This window comes from Astatotilapia calliptera, chromosome 14, assembly GCF_964374335.1.
Source record: "Astatotilapia calliptera chromosome 14, fAstCal68.1, whole genome shotgun sequence".
In the NCBI taxonomy this organism is placed as follows: domain Eukaryota; kingdom Metazoa; phylum Chordata; class Actinopteri; order Cichliformes; family Cichlidae; genus Astatotilapia; species Astatotilapia calliptera.
The window spans coordinates 19,445,072-19,459,409 of NC_137435.1; the positions used below are offsets into that span (position 1 = coordinate 19,445,072).

General features: G+C 38.8%; 1 long non-coding RNA gene across 1 annotated transcript; it reads right to left on the minus strand.

The window, feature by feature from the left end:
- Positions 1–369: 369 nt before the first annotated feature.
- Positions 370–8,686, minus strand: LOC145419350 (uncharacterized). Its single transcript, XR_013901217.1, has 3 exons — positions 8,596–8,686; positions 6,387–6,455; positions 370–778 (listed from the first exon to the last, which is right to left on the minus strand). It is a non-coding gene; the product is annotated as an uncharacterized LOC145419350 (long non-coding RNA).
- Between the last annotated feature and the right edge of the window lie 5,652 nt (positions 8,687–14,338).

The following is a 14,338-nucleotide window of genomic DNA, read 5'->3' on the forward strand; positions in this document are numbered from 1 at the left end:
GATTTACTGCTTTCTTTAGATTGTACACTGATAGAAGTATTGAGTGGTATTTAATTTATCATATTTTAATAGATTATATTTTTTGTACCTCGCCCCACTGTCAGGTCAAACTTCATACATGAACATGTTTACATGTGGACTCAAATCCAAGTTTTGATTCTTTCCCTGGTTTCGATCATGTTGTGGTTATTATGTTTAGGTCCACATGAAGTAGGTGTGATACAGATGTGCAGATCAGGTCATAACTGCTGTATGTGTGAACATCCTGACTTTGTGATAAGGCTAGTATGCCTTTAAAATTATATCATATCTAGCAGTTTTGGTACATCCCATGTGTAACACCAGGACACTAAAACTGAAGACACTGAATTCAATTCAAACATCAATTCATTTTATTATATTTTAAAGACATTCTGAGGCATTTGAAGCAAAAGAGAATAAAACAAAATAACAATTAGCTTGCTGTTAGCTATCCTGAATACTCAGGATAGGGCAAACACAGGTGTAGTTCATTTATTTGTTGGTAATTCATAAAGCTAATAAACCATAACTCTGGGGTTAAAAACAAATCTGAACGCAGTCGTTATCTAGATGATCACCTGTACCAAGGTTCACTGTTTGTCCCATGCACTGACTGCTCACTGTGTGTCTGCTGTGGATTATAGCCAGCAGTAAAACTATCTTCTGTTGACATCCTCTGAAAAAAAAATGGGGCCCTCAGGTAGATATGGGATCCATGGAGATCGTGATGGATGTGAATCCCTCTCTTCTGTAGGACCTAATACAGAGTATAGTACAATAGCCTTTAGTTTAATAGGTTCACCTATGTGAAAATCTTTCAGCAGCATAAGTGATGATAACACAAAAAATAAATCTTTCTTTAAAATGCATTTTTGGTGGAATATCTAAAATACACAAATCACTGCCTAGCAAACTAAAACTGTTTGAGAGAGGGGAAAAAAATCAGCATGTGGTGATGACATATGGCACAAAACATACAACACTTTCTGAACAGTTGTATTGATATTTGAGTTACTGTTGCCTTCCTATCAGCTTGTAATTCTCCTCTGACCTCTGGTATGGTATGAGTCTGAAATACTCTGCCCAGCCCGTCTGGCACTGACAACAATGCCGCCTTCAAAGTAACTTAAATCACTTTTCTTCCTCATTCTGATGCTCTGCTTGAATTTCAGCAGGTGATCTTGATCGTGCCTTCATGTCTAAATGCACTGGGTTGTAACCCCCGATTACATACCTGAATTAATAAGCAGTTGAACATTTGGATAGTAAAAGGTGTTAAAAAAGGGTCTTATCAGAATGATTACATACTTCACAAAACTTACTACACTTTCTGAACAGGTGGGGGTTCTACAGTCTAAGTCATAACCCACCAGCTACTACCCAGACCACTGTCCAGAGACAGATCAACAAAATCTGTCTGTAACTCTGCTGCACTCATCTATAAAATCAAAAGAGAATTGCATCTTTAGAATTTTAGGCATCCATCCTTTCACTGCTTTAACCATCTCCTCTCCACTTTCACCTTCAGATGAGTCAGAGTTGGACTCCAGCTGGAGGATGAAGCGCTATCTTCACACACATAGTGCACGATCATTTCCAGAGCCTCGTGTGCACTGTAAAGTCTTGCCATCACCAAAATGACTGCCCCTGCACTACTGCTCACACTTCTAACCATGGCTGCAGTGCAGCTGCATTAACGTCTTGAGCAAGAACCAGAATAAAGTCCAAGTTTGTTTTGGTTCTTGCTGCAGAGATATCACACAAATACACTCATACACATGTGCACACGCTCACACACCATTATCCAACATCAATAGCAGGAAACATTTGCCATATCAGCAGAAAACAGAAAAAAGGGTGAAATTTTGGTGCATGCTTTGAATGGTTAAAAAATAGCGTCACCTGGTGGACAAATGTAAAAATTAAAAATCGAAGGCAAGGAGTCCAAAATAAAGTCTTAACATAAAGGAATGCATGTGCCGATAAATGTGGGATCAAAAGATTATTTTTAAATTATTTTTAATCGGTTTGTTTTTTCAGCAATAGGATAAAATGTGGGGGGTTTGTGTAGCTTAGCCATTTAAAGCTAATTTCAGGAACTAAGACAACAATTCTAAAATTTAAATATGAGCTATATTCATTCAGCACAGCCAAAGCATGAAAGCATGAAAAAAAAATGCCACAAAATATCCCCAGGATATTAAGGGTTAAATACTAAATGTAAATATGTAGTTGACGAGGGACTGACTGATATTTTGTATGTTGCAAGACTGCGTCACAACTGCAGGAATTCAGAACAGTTGTGATTGATTTATTATTTGAAAGAGCGACTATATAGCTAACAAAGACCATATTGCTAAAGCCCACTTGGCTTTCGGAGAAAGACTACTTACCACCAGTGGAATTCAGAAACTATGGAGGGATTTGTTTTAAGTTCAAAGACATGAATCATGTGGGAGTGTTTTCCTCATGAAACATTTTTGAATAGCAAAGGGCAAAATATGGATATGTCTGGGAATTCAAAGACTGATTATATCCAGTTAAATTCTGTGCTTTTACTCTGGAAATTTGTCAAGGTGGTTGATTCTCACTTAATTTTCAGCTGGTGATTTTTTTTATTTGGTTGTTTATTTTAAATAAAAGGACTCCCCTCGCCTTTCATCACAAACATTAATGTGAATTAAAAATTAAAAGTGGGGCTTCACATCAGCGCAGTACAACTCCCGTAATGTCAGTGTTAATCTGAATGGATGTGAAGTAGTTTCCCAAGGGCAAATTTTATTAATGGAAGAAGTGAGATCATCTCAGTTTTACTGCAGCTCTACATATACCACGATCCACTACACGTGTAGTAAAAGGTATTTCATGGGGTCTTATCACAACGTTGACTAAGAATTGATAAACTTTGATTTTTTTGTTGTATTTCTATTAGAATATGCATATTTCTAATATATTTCCAAAATTTTTAAAGCACAAAATAAACTTGTGGCGCTTTCAGGGTTATAGTCATAAATGGTCCTATAAGAGCGCAGCCTTTACTTTATTATGTGATCCAGCTTGACAACGTACATGTAAAATGCCATTAAACCATCACAGGCCTGTCATATTGTGTTGTATTGTACAGAAGTTATGAGATGTCTGACAAACACTGGCAATGTTACCAGCTGTTTAAAATAACAATCATGGTTTTGATTTTTGGAGTTCGAAGAAGGTCAAGAAAATGACTGAGTCTACAGTAATATACCATCCATCCATTTATTCCCAACCTTTCTCAGTTGTCATACAGTGAAAGGTCAACAGCCCATCACAAGGCTAATGCATCCCACTTGTTGCCCATTTAAACCCTGCAGTTACCCTAACAGGCCTGTCTTTAAACTGTGGGATGAAGCCAGAGTAGATGGAGAAATCCCGCACAGGCAACAGGAAGAGCGTGCAGGCTCCACACAGACAGACCTCAGCCTGCTGTGATACAACAGTGCTAACCAGCGCATCACCGTGCTGCTTATAGTCTGTCATTTATGATGCTTGCACCTGAGTGAAGATAAGTGTAATTTTGCAATTGAGCCCCTGGACAATATAACGCTCTGCCTGAGAGTAAGCATAACAAATTTCTTACTTTATTTAAATGTAACTAAATTTCAGGCTTCACAGACTTCTACTTTCCTTCTATTAATCCTTTATTATTTTTCATGTCATAATAAATAAGCATCTCCAACCAAAACCGAATAGCTGGCTTATCTTTTCTTTGATCGTTTTTGGTCATTACAGCACCGTGCTGTAGGATTAGGTGCTTTCCTGCAGCACAACAATGAGCTGCAATAGCTAGAATTCAATTTTAGATGCAATTAATTTCTCTCAAGCACGACTCTGAGAAGAACAGCTGTGAAAACAGCTGATATGAATCCTTCACTAATGCACCAGAAAATCATGGAGTCCATTTATCAAGAAGTTTAGAAATTTATTTATTTTTTTTAAAAACCCACCTCACCCTATCCTCTCGTGAACATCATGTTCAGAGTGAATCTTTAGAAAACTGAATACCTCCAAGCCATATCATCTGACTGGCTGTCTTTGCCATTTCCCTCTCTCTTCCCTTATTATCTTTGGCTTTATTATCAACATGCCTGCTGGTAAAACCTTTCCAAGAAATGCTGCCGGACGTGTGAGAAAATACTTTGAACATTTTGTTTATAATCTTCACTTCTTATCTTGTGTGGGCACTCCAGTGAGTGAATGCAGCTCTACATCACACCGTGGCACTAAGGCATTTTTAGTGTCTCCCTTAAGTAGATTAATAACAAAGAATAAGTCTGTGTTTATATTTTATGGATATAATATAGATAAGAAAATGAATGAACTCCTCTAGAGTGGTAAATTACTGGTTGGCAAATCACCATCACTCAGCTTAAAGCAGAAAGACAGCCTCTCACAGCGTTGCTCTTTTAAGGAAAATCCTCCAGAAAGTCACTTCCTTCCTTTCCATATTCTTTATGTTGTCTTTCACTGGTGTTCAGTAACAGAAGTGGATGAAGTATTCACATCTGTTTCCCAAGAAAATATGACAGACTCTACAGAAAGGAAAAGTTACAATCCTTAAATATTCTTCTTTGGCAAAAGTAAATCAGTAATACTGTCCAAATGTACTCAAAAATATTTTTTGATATTATTATTAATACTGAGTATTATAATGAATAGATATTTTAGCATTGTAGTTGGAGTTAATTTGGATTATTTTAGTTATTTTGTGCAGTGTCAGGCAGTTTAGTCTTTAGTGGGTATCATCGTTTATAAGATAAGCCTGTATCCAGACTAAGTGGAAATTACAGCTTCCAAAATATATAGGAGACTGAAGTACTGAGCTTACATGTAACTTTGTACTACATATGTAAACAATAATTCTCAGTTTAAAACAACTGTGCAACTGTAGAAAAGAATTCCCAGGATTTGATTCCATTAAAAAAATATTTTAAGAAGTATTCACACTGGCCACTTTATTAGGTACACTTCCCTGGCACTGGTTTTGGGCCCCTTTTGCATTTTATGCAAACATTAAAGACGACCATGCCACATTCAAAGTCACTCAAATCGCCTTGCTTCCCCTCCCTTGTGCCCGGTTTGAGCTTCAGCAGGTGGCCTTCACCACGTCTAAGTTGCTCGCATGTGACTCCCCGATTGAATATCTGTAAAGCTGTCTCACACAGAGAGCTTTACTTATAATGTAATGTTGGTAGAAGTTAAAGGAAAACGTTTTTTTGTATTTGAGTTCACGTCATGTCACATTAAAGCTTGAACAGTCTTATTTTTCAATTAAAACCAGGTCATATCTTCCTGTTACACACCTGTTATACAAAACGTTGCTTCAGGCAGTTTAATGACCTGTATATAATCGTACCCTCTGTCCTTAGACATTGGATTCGGATAAGGAAAAACTTACACAAAAATGCTTTAACAGAGGAAAAAGGAAAGAAATTGAAGGAAGGGGAGAATTTTTAAAATTTACTGTCTGTCTCTTGTTGAAGCTCAGTGGTGTTGACTAGAAACTAAAGATCCTCTTACTCTCTGGACACTGAGGCCCGCTGGATCTGCTGGGAGTGATGATGCTATTTTCCAAGAGTAATATTTGCTCAAACACAACCTGCTCTGGACTAAGTTAGCTTCTCTGCATAAGTTACCAATGGGATATACCCCGGTAAGAACTGTACTCCATGACACCGAAAACCCATGACGTTACCTCGCTAGCAGCTACATCCTGGCCTCTGAAAAAAAGGATGAAATGCAAACACACAAATGGAAACAGTCAGGCATGATTCACACATAAAGGAGAAAAGGGACAGTGAAATTCGTTTTCCCCGTCTGTCTCCTCACTGTTTGTGTCTTGACTGAGGTCAGGACATGGATTTCCGCCGGTTATGAATTGCAGCGCAACTTTCTAAAAGACTGATGACTCTATTTACACAGCCTAATAACTGAAGGAAAGAGCCATAATTTATGGAGGGAGAGCAGGTGACCCAAATGAGAGCTCTGACACCAAAGCACAGTGTTGAAACCGAAAATTATACAAAAGAAGTGCAAATTGAGAACAGTTGGTTGAGTTGTCAAAACCTGATTAACTGTGCCAAATTGTTTTTGTGTGTGTGTGTGTTTCTCTGTCTAGCTGATTTATTTCTAAAGGAAAAAAATATGAATCATACTAGATCTTATACAAGCGCAATTATCAAGTGTTATGTCTGAGTTTTAACCTTTGTGTTCGACAAGGGCACAGTCTCTGGATTGCATGATGTGTTCTATCTTAAATGGTATGACTATCAGCCTTTGAGAGAGGACAGAGAAGGGTCCTGGGAAATAAAGGAATCCTGCGTAGTTACTGTGGTATTTCCAGACGCTGGATCCGGTCCTCCTTTCCGTCTCTGCCGCTGCTGCATTGCACTTCTTCTCTGTATGGTAACACATATAGAAAGAGGTTGAAAAGGTAACTATACAAGGCTAAACGTTAGGTTTCTAAAAAGGTGAGAACCACCTTCTTCAGCAGGTCTTTTTCACCTTTGAAATGTGTCTCTGGAAGCAGTTTGGCTTTTATGTTAAGTCTTAAGACACAAGGGAATGTGTCCACAGATTTACAGTGATGTTTTTCTCATACTCCACTCTATAAGGTCACCCCACTGATTTGGATTTTTTTTTTTTTTTTAATGAAAAGCCAGACAAAAAGAATGGGCTGTCTTCCCAATACTCGACTTGGATGTATGTGAGGGAATGTGCTTTTGAGATATGATGGATGAATGGTTAGGCCAGATACTTTCTCTTCTTTGTTCTGATCAAAGATTCTGCTGGTATTTCAGACCACATGTTTTCTTATTTCTTGGTAGAGGTAGACAGTTTGCCATAATTAAATCAGTCATTATGTGATCTGCTCCATTGCAATTGGAACAAGTGAACTAGTATCTGTTCAGGAATATTTAATGTTTCTCACTGAAACAAATGCATGCAAAGGCTTTGTTGTGAGTAAATGGACTATATCACAAGATACAGCGGCATGTGATTTTAAATTTTTTTTTTTTTTAATTTTTTACAGTCGATCATCCAGGAATTTTTTTTCCTCACAGAAAAATGATCCACTGATCTGCAGCTACATCTGCTGTCATGTCTGTTCAGTCAGGCATTTATTTTCCATATTATATTTCTCCTTCAGAATCACAGGTGGCTGAAGCATCTAACTTTTATTAACGCAATGACCTAATATCCCCATGTGCACGAGCAAAGTTGTATTGATCTGAACTGAAATCTTTGCAAAGGATTGATTAAACACATGGGTGGCTCATCATCTGATATTAAACTGTTTCTGGTATTTGCTTCCACTTCCAGCACTTTAATAGTTTGGAATTTATAATGATTGTTGTTCCATTTGCTCTTCGCAGAGCAACTGCATGTTGTCCAGATCTATATCAGATTGATTATGTAAAATAAAAAAATAAAAAAAGGATAATACTTTGGTCTAAAAGCATAATTTACTTGTAACATACAATCCAAACTTCGTTGCACAACCGCTTCTTTAATCTTGACTGTTATGAGGATTCCCCCAAGACCCAGAATAAAAGCTGCTGTTATTAAATAAGATTAAATTAATTACAATTTCATAAAATAGGAATGCTATGTTCTAGCACGGCCCACTTCTAATCAGGACTTCTCAACACCTGACACTGTTGAACCAGGTGATGGCCAAGCCGCTAAGACTTTACTCAGATTCTTCTCGCTCATGTTCTGAGGTAGATTTGGGTAGCATGTGGGTCTAGCCCAGGGGTCAGCAACCTTTAACACCCAAAGAGCCATTAGGACGCGATTTCCACGCAAAAGAAAACACTGTGAGCCGCCAATACTTTTTGACATCTAAAATGAAGATAACACTGTATATATTGTTTTTTACCTTTATGCTTTGTGTGAACAAGTAAGGTCTATTGCTTGTGAAATCCATGAAGTGCTACAGAGAAAATTACATTTTATTTATGTAATTAACACATTTTGAACTCTTAAAGAAATATAACAAAAGGAAAGACACCCATGAACTAAAATGATCCATGTAGCAAACAAAAACTGCTGTGAGCACTATGCTGCTAAAAAAAATGAAAATAGATATTTGCAAAATTCTGCCTAAATATGTATTTCACCTGGTTAATGTGTGTGGCGGGGCGTGGTCTGCAGCGCCGCTGCAGGGGAGGCGGACGCACCTGAGCGGCACTTAACGTCTGTGCTCTCTATGCTGTTTTGTTGGTATGTGTCGGGCTGTGAGCTGAAAAGCTGCAGCCGGCCGTATGCGTACAGCAACCGTGTGTGAAAAGTGGTAGATGCTGAAAAGCATGTTCATGGAAACATCATCGGGTCTGCCGTGGTATGTTTACAATGGGACTTCTGCTCCTGAACCTCTGCGCACAGCGTCTGCAAATCGGGGCTGTACGAAGTCACTTCATCTTTACGCAGGACTGTAAGCTGTCATCTGTGAGGCGCGAGCGGTGTTTGTTTTTAACATAGTTCACGGTGGAGCTGCTGACATAATGTGGATCCGAAGATCCATAATTGGCCTACCTGGGGGTGAAAGTCTTGATAAAGGCATGGCGTTTCGGCGGGTATGCCGGCTTCCGCGAGTGTGAGGCTTATTTTGAGCGATCAAAAAATAATAGAATATAATTTTATATTTCAATATCATACTCTTCCAATTTAGAACTACAAGTTATAAATAAACATAAATAAAATACACTTCAGCTAAATACTTAAAAAAACTAATTTATTTTCCCAGACCACCGGAGCCGCACTATAAGGACTAAAGAGCCGCATGCGGCTCCGGAGCCGCAGGTTGTTGGTCTAGCCTGATGACCTTTACACGTTTCATGCCTTGGGACTCAAACCCCCAACCAGTTGTTTCCAAAACTGTATCATTGTCGAAACACTGTTGCTGTGTGATAACAATGTTGTGATCTAAGCAGACCACAACAAAGAGGAATACCAGGGGCTGAAGGAACACCTGGAGCAGATGTGGAAGGTAAAGTCTGAAGTGGTCCCAGTGGTGATGGGAAACTGAGTCCAGGCACACTGCATAGTGCAGTGCAGGGGTGTTAAACTCATTTTACATCACAGTCTGCATACAGCACACCGGCTGGCACAATGAAACTCAGCTTTCTGACAGTGTAAAGTTTTTCTACATGATAAAGAAAAAGCTGCTGTGACAAATAAAGAAATCTGTCAGTACAACTCTTTGGACCTAAATAGTAAGAAATAAATGTGTAAAATTACAGAAAACATTCTCAAAGCTCATTACCCAGACTGATCAGTGCTTTGTTTCGTTTTTTTAACTGTAGTCGTAAAAAACAAACAAACAAAAAAACAAAACAAATCCATAGAGGGTCTGACACACCAGGCAAGACCCCAGGTGTAGGCTGTGTAAAGATGCCCCTGAGACAATACAGCACATAACAGCAGGGTACAGTGTGCTAGCAGGCAGGGAACGCCATAATCAAGTAGCCGGCATAGTATACAGAAACATGCCTAGTTTCCCTTGGAAGTCCCGAGGTCCCGAGCTAAGATCACGTGGGACTTCCAGATACAGATAAACAAACGGTGATGGCTAACCAACCGGACATAGTAGTGGGGGACAAGCAGAGGAAAACAGGCGTACTGACAGATGTAGCTGTACTGAATGACAGCAACATCAGGAAGAAGGAACATGACACGCTGGAGAAGAACCAAGGGCTCAGAGAAGAACTCAATTAGATGTGGAGGGTGATAAATACCGCATGCAGGGGCAAGAGGGAAATTTTTATATATTAAAAAAAACAAACAGTCCCCTCTTGTTCCTGTGGGCGGTCTATACTTCCAGCTTGGGTTCTCTACCAGAGGCCTTGGAGCTTCGAGGTGTTGCGCAATATCTTTGCTGTTCCTACGACTGCGCTCTGCTGGACAGAGATCTTTGATGTTGTCCCTGGTATCTGATGGAGTCACTCGTCTGCACCGAGTGCTCCAATTACCACTGGGACCTGGAACCTTCACCCTCCACATCTTCTTGAGCTCTCCTGCTGTATTTCCTGCTGTGCTCTTTGTGTCCTCTGTGCCACATTTAAGAAATCCTGGAAAAGCCTCTGGTTGTTAGGTTTACTTCTCTTAGAGGAGAAACAAACTCTTACTAAACAACTGCAAAAACAGCTAACATTTTTCCAATGCTTTTAATTGTAATATGCATCCTTTTATTTATTTATTTTTTCAGTTAAATGCAGACAGGGCACTTCCAAAGCTGTCCCTGCTGTCTGTGAGAAGGGACAGCTACCTGCAGTATATAAGAATGCTAAAAGGATATGCACATAAGCATAAGCAGGTTAGTGGGCAGTAGAGTGTCTCATTTGGAAGCGTTATTTAAATTTTGCTCATTTTATGTCATTTTTTAAGCTAGCTACTCCATTTTCATCAATGGTTAAAATCTATTTTTCTTCACTTTTTGATTAAGTTTAAGTATTACAAAAAAATAAGAAGATATATAGTCAGGAATAAAAAAAAAGACAATGAACTTCCTAGACAATAAAGATGGAAACATATCCAGGTAACATTAAATATTTTTCTATACATTACGGTGATTTATGACAGAATAGTTTCTATATGTGACTATTTTTTAATTTCAAAACAATTTATTCCATATAACACGAATCCAATAAAAATTTTCACGTAACAATAGATTATATAAGATAAAGTTAGATCAAAGTATGTTTGATTTTGTAGTAGCAGCTGGGCTGTGAAAGTTTCTGCAACAGGCAGTCATTTATTTTGGCGGTAAGTGAGCGCGTGTCATGGCCGGGTATGTTTGCAGTGTGGACTCAAATGCAGACAAGGGAGAGAAGAACTGAGGTTTAAACAAAAAGCGAGCTTTTATATGGCTGTACACAAGGTACAGAGACAGACCAGCACTGAACAGAGGAAGACAGAGGACTAAAATACACAGAAGGATAATGAGGGAAGTGGAAACACCTGGGGGAACACAGCTGAAACAAATGAACCTGACGCCACAGGGGAACTAACTAAAAACTAAAAACACTGAACATGGAAACACAAGACTTTCAAAATAAAATGGGAAATATAATGGAACGTAGACATGACACACGAGCTTGACTGTGTGGACACGCAGACTGGACAGGAAACATGAAACATAAACCAGGGGGCATTGATGGTCATATTGACTAAACTAAAACTCAACTAGACCTTAACTAATAATAACACCAGAACTTCACATTTTTTCAATATAACATAAGAAATCAAAAATATAACATAACTGAAAATGCTGGATCGTAGACCCAGCCCCCTGACAGCGCAGGGTCCTTTCTGCTTGAACCTTGCATCTTATCCCTGTTTCTCAGCAGCTCTCCTTCTTCCCACACTCCAAACATGCTGGTTAGGTGATTAATAATTTGGCTTTAGGTGTGAATATGAAAATGAGCAGTTGTCTGTGATGGACTGCTGACCAGGGTGTACCCTGCCTCTCACCCTTACTGGGACAGGCTCCAGGACCTTCCCGGAGACCCTGAATTGGATAAGCGCTTAAGAAAATGGATGGATGAAGATCCATGCTGTCTCCTGCACCGCATAGATGTGATGCTGCATTTGATTATAGTCAGAAGCTGAAGCTGGAACTGAAGAACTTGTCTTGACCTCCATGCTTTTGCATCAGGCTGCCAAAGCAGAAAAAAACATGCCGATCTGAAGTCCTTTTGGATGCAAACAAGCAACACTGACGAAAGCAGAACATTTGGCTTGTAGAAGAATACTCTGAACAAAAGAAAATACACAAAAGGTAAGATTTACTGTAATCCAAGTAGGGTGTTTAGAAAATATGGCTGTCTAGATAGCTATTTTCAAAATAGCTATCATGTTTAGTTTTCAATAAGAGGAGACAGGAAAGAGATTTTCTTTAATAAATTGAGTGCATTGATTGCTTTATTATTAGAAACAGCATTATAGTTATTTATTTATTTATTTTTTGCAAAAGACGTGAACAGATTCATATTATTGGCTGTAATAAAAAATAAAGTTATTATTCATTGCACATCACTGATTCAGCCAATTCATACTAAATTCTTTAAAACAGACATTTGATCTTAGAAATAATTCACCTTTGCAATAAAAGGCAGGTGCACACTGATGTCAGTGGATTGTGATTGGTGATTGTGGAGTGGGAGATTAAGATAAGGATAGAGGGTTACACTGTTTGCTGACAAGTGCCTGTATTTATGTAGCTTTGGCTAAAAAAGGAAGAGCCTCCCAGAAGAATGCCACAGATTGGACTGCTGAGAAAAAACAAACAAACAAGAAAAACCAAACCAATATTTCTGTTGCTGTTTTGCTTAGATACCTCCCAAGTTGGATGATCTGTAGTCAAGGATACAAAACTGGGTCCAGGTTTGCATGTTTTTGCAAGCATAAAACCTACTGCTTCATGCACATTAGGTAGCATCGGAAGCATCAATGATGCCTCTTTAAAGTACTTTCATGCATAGTTATGTGGGGGATTATAGGGGATTACATGAGCAGAGGTTGTTACAGTGTGTTTTCCTGCATGTGATTGTAGACGAGACCAGATGGTTCATAGTTAACCCCGGAGACTGCGAAAGAATGTAAGATGCCAGAATTTTGAGAGTTTCCAGCTTCTTCAGTATTAAGAAGTGACCTTAAAAAGGTTTCTATTCATCATGATGAGTAAGCTCTTAAAGCCCTTTCAGAAGATGACATTCTGCAGAACATCATGGCTGTGAATGCAGTCAGTGAGCAAAGGAACTAAAGCATTAGTTTCAGATGTGATAACAATATTATTTACTCGTGATACTGAGACTGAAACTTCCTGTATTCTATGTCAGGGTGTATCATAATCATCATCCGTCTGTGCTACTATTATCAAATTATGTGACATGAATAAAGTTTGCTTTGAAATAAAAAAAAAGCAGGAACCAGGCGTTTTACTTTTACACTAGCACAGTCATCACTGACCATTTTGCTAATTAATGCAAATATCTAAACAACCAGACATGTGGTAGCAACTCGATGTATTTAGGCATGTAGACGTGGTCAATATGACCTGCTGCAGTTCAAACTGAGCATCAGAATGAGGAAGAAAGGTGATTAAAGTATGGTCTTTACTGTGACGTTAACGTTTTAATGTCAGAATTTGGTGTAAACGTCATGGTTTCCCAGTCCGCCTGTGCTGACTCGCCCCTCTCTGTCTATTCTCTGTGTTATTCTCTCTCTCTGTTCTGCCTTCTGAGTTTATGAGCAAGTTAACCACACTCTGCACACCTGCAGGTAACAAGCTCACCTGTCAACAATCATTTCATCGGCCTGAAGGTTGAAGACCTTTAGTTGATGCCTGATTGTTGAGCTAACACTGCTAGTAAACAGACTACTCTTCCTTGTGTGTTTTCCCTTTGAGTTTTACTTACCTCTATTCTCTTCTGCGCAGAAGCCTTGAAGCAGATCTGAGGGTGTTTGCTGAGACAGAATCTTGTGGAGGAAAGGATTTATGGACCTGCCTGTTTTCTGACCTTGCATTTCACTAGCTGAAAACATTTTGCAAATCATTCTTTTGAATAAACCCGGGAACTTTCTGAGCCTTCATTACAACACTAAACAACATGAATGCATTGTTCCATCCTGCCTTCAATGAACGTTTCATACTGCTGCTGGTGAAATGGTGGTTTTTTTTTTTGCACATTGTTAAACACCACAGCCTACCTGAGTATTGTTGCTCACCACGTCCTTCCCCTTCTGACCACGGGCTACCCATCTTCCAGTAATTTTAATGGGAGATTCACATCTTGGAGGCACAGCTGGCAAAGCTGCAGCAACTGTGTGATATCATCATGTCAATATGGACCGAAATCTCTGAGAAATGTTTCCAGCACTTTGTTGACACCCTCATGCAGTCACTTTTCCTCAAAGGCAACCATGTAGCGGTTCTAAATCATCAAACTACATAGTTTTTGTTTAGTACCCTTGCTGACACATATTAACAAGCATTCAAATGAAGATGTAAACAGCAGTAGAGACATGCCTGCATAAGTGCAATATTAGGGGAAACTAACACAACTGCAGTGTAAAGCTTGAATTAAGAGTTTAATGCTTAATTCTATTGACGGCTCAAATTCAGATCTAAAATAGAGATATGAATGCTCACAGTGATTTTTGTTCATGAGCCCTTTTTAAAAGGAGCAGATTGCATAAAAATGCATACTGAAAATAAGGTTAATGTTGATGTAATATTCCAGCTCCAAAAGAGCGACCTTATATGAATTCCATGTGT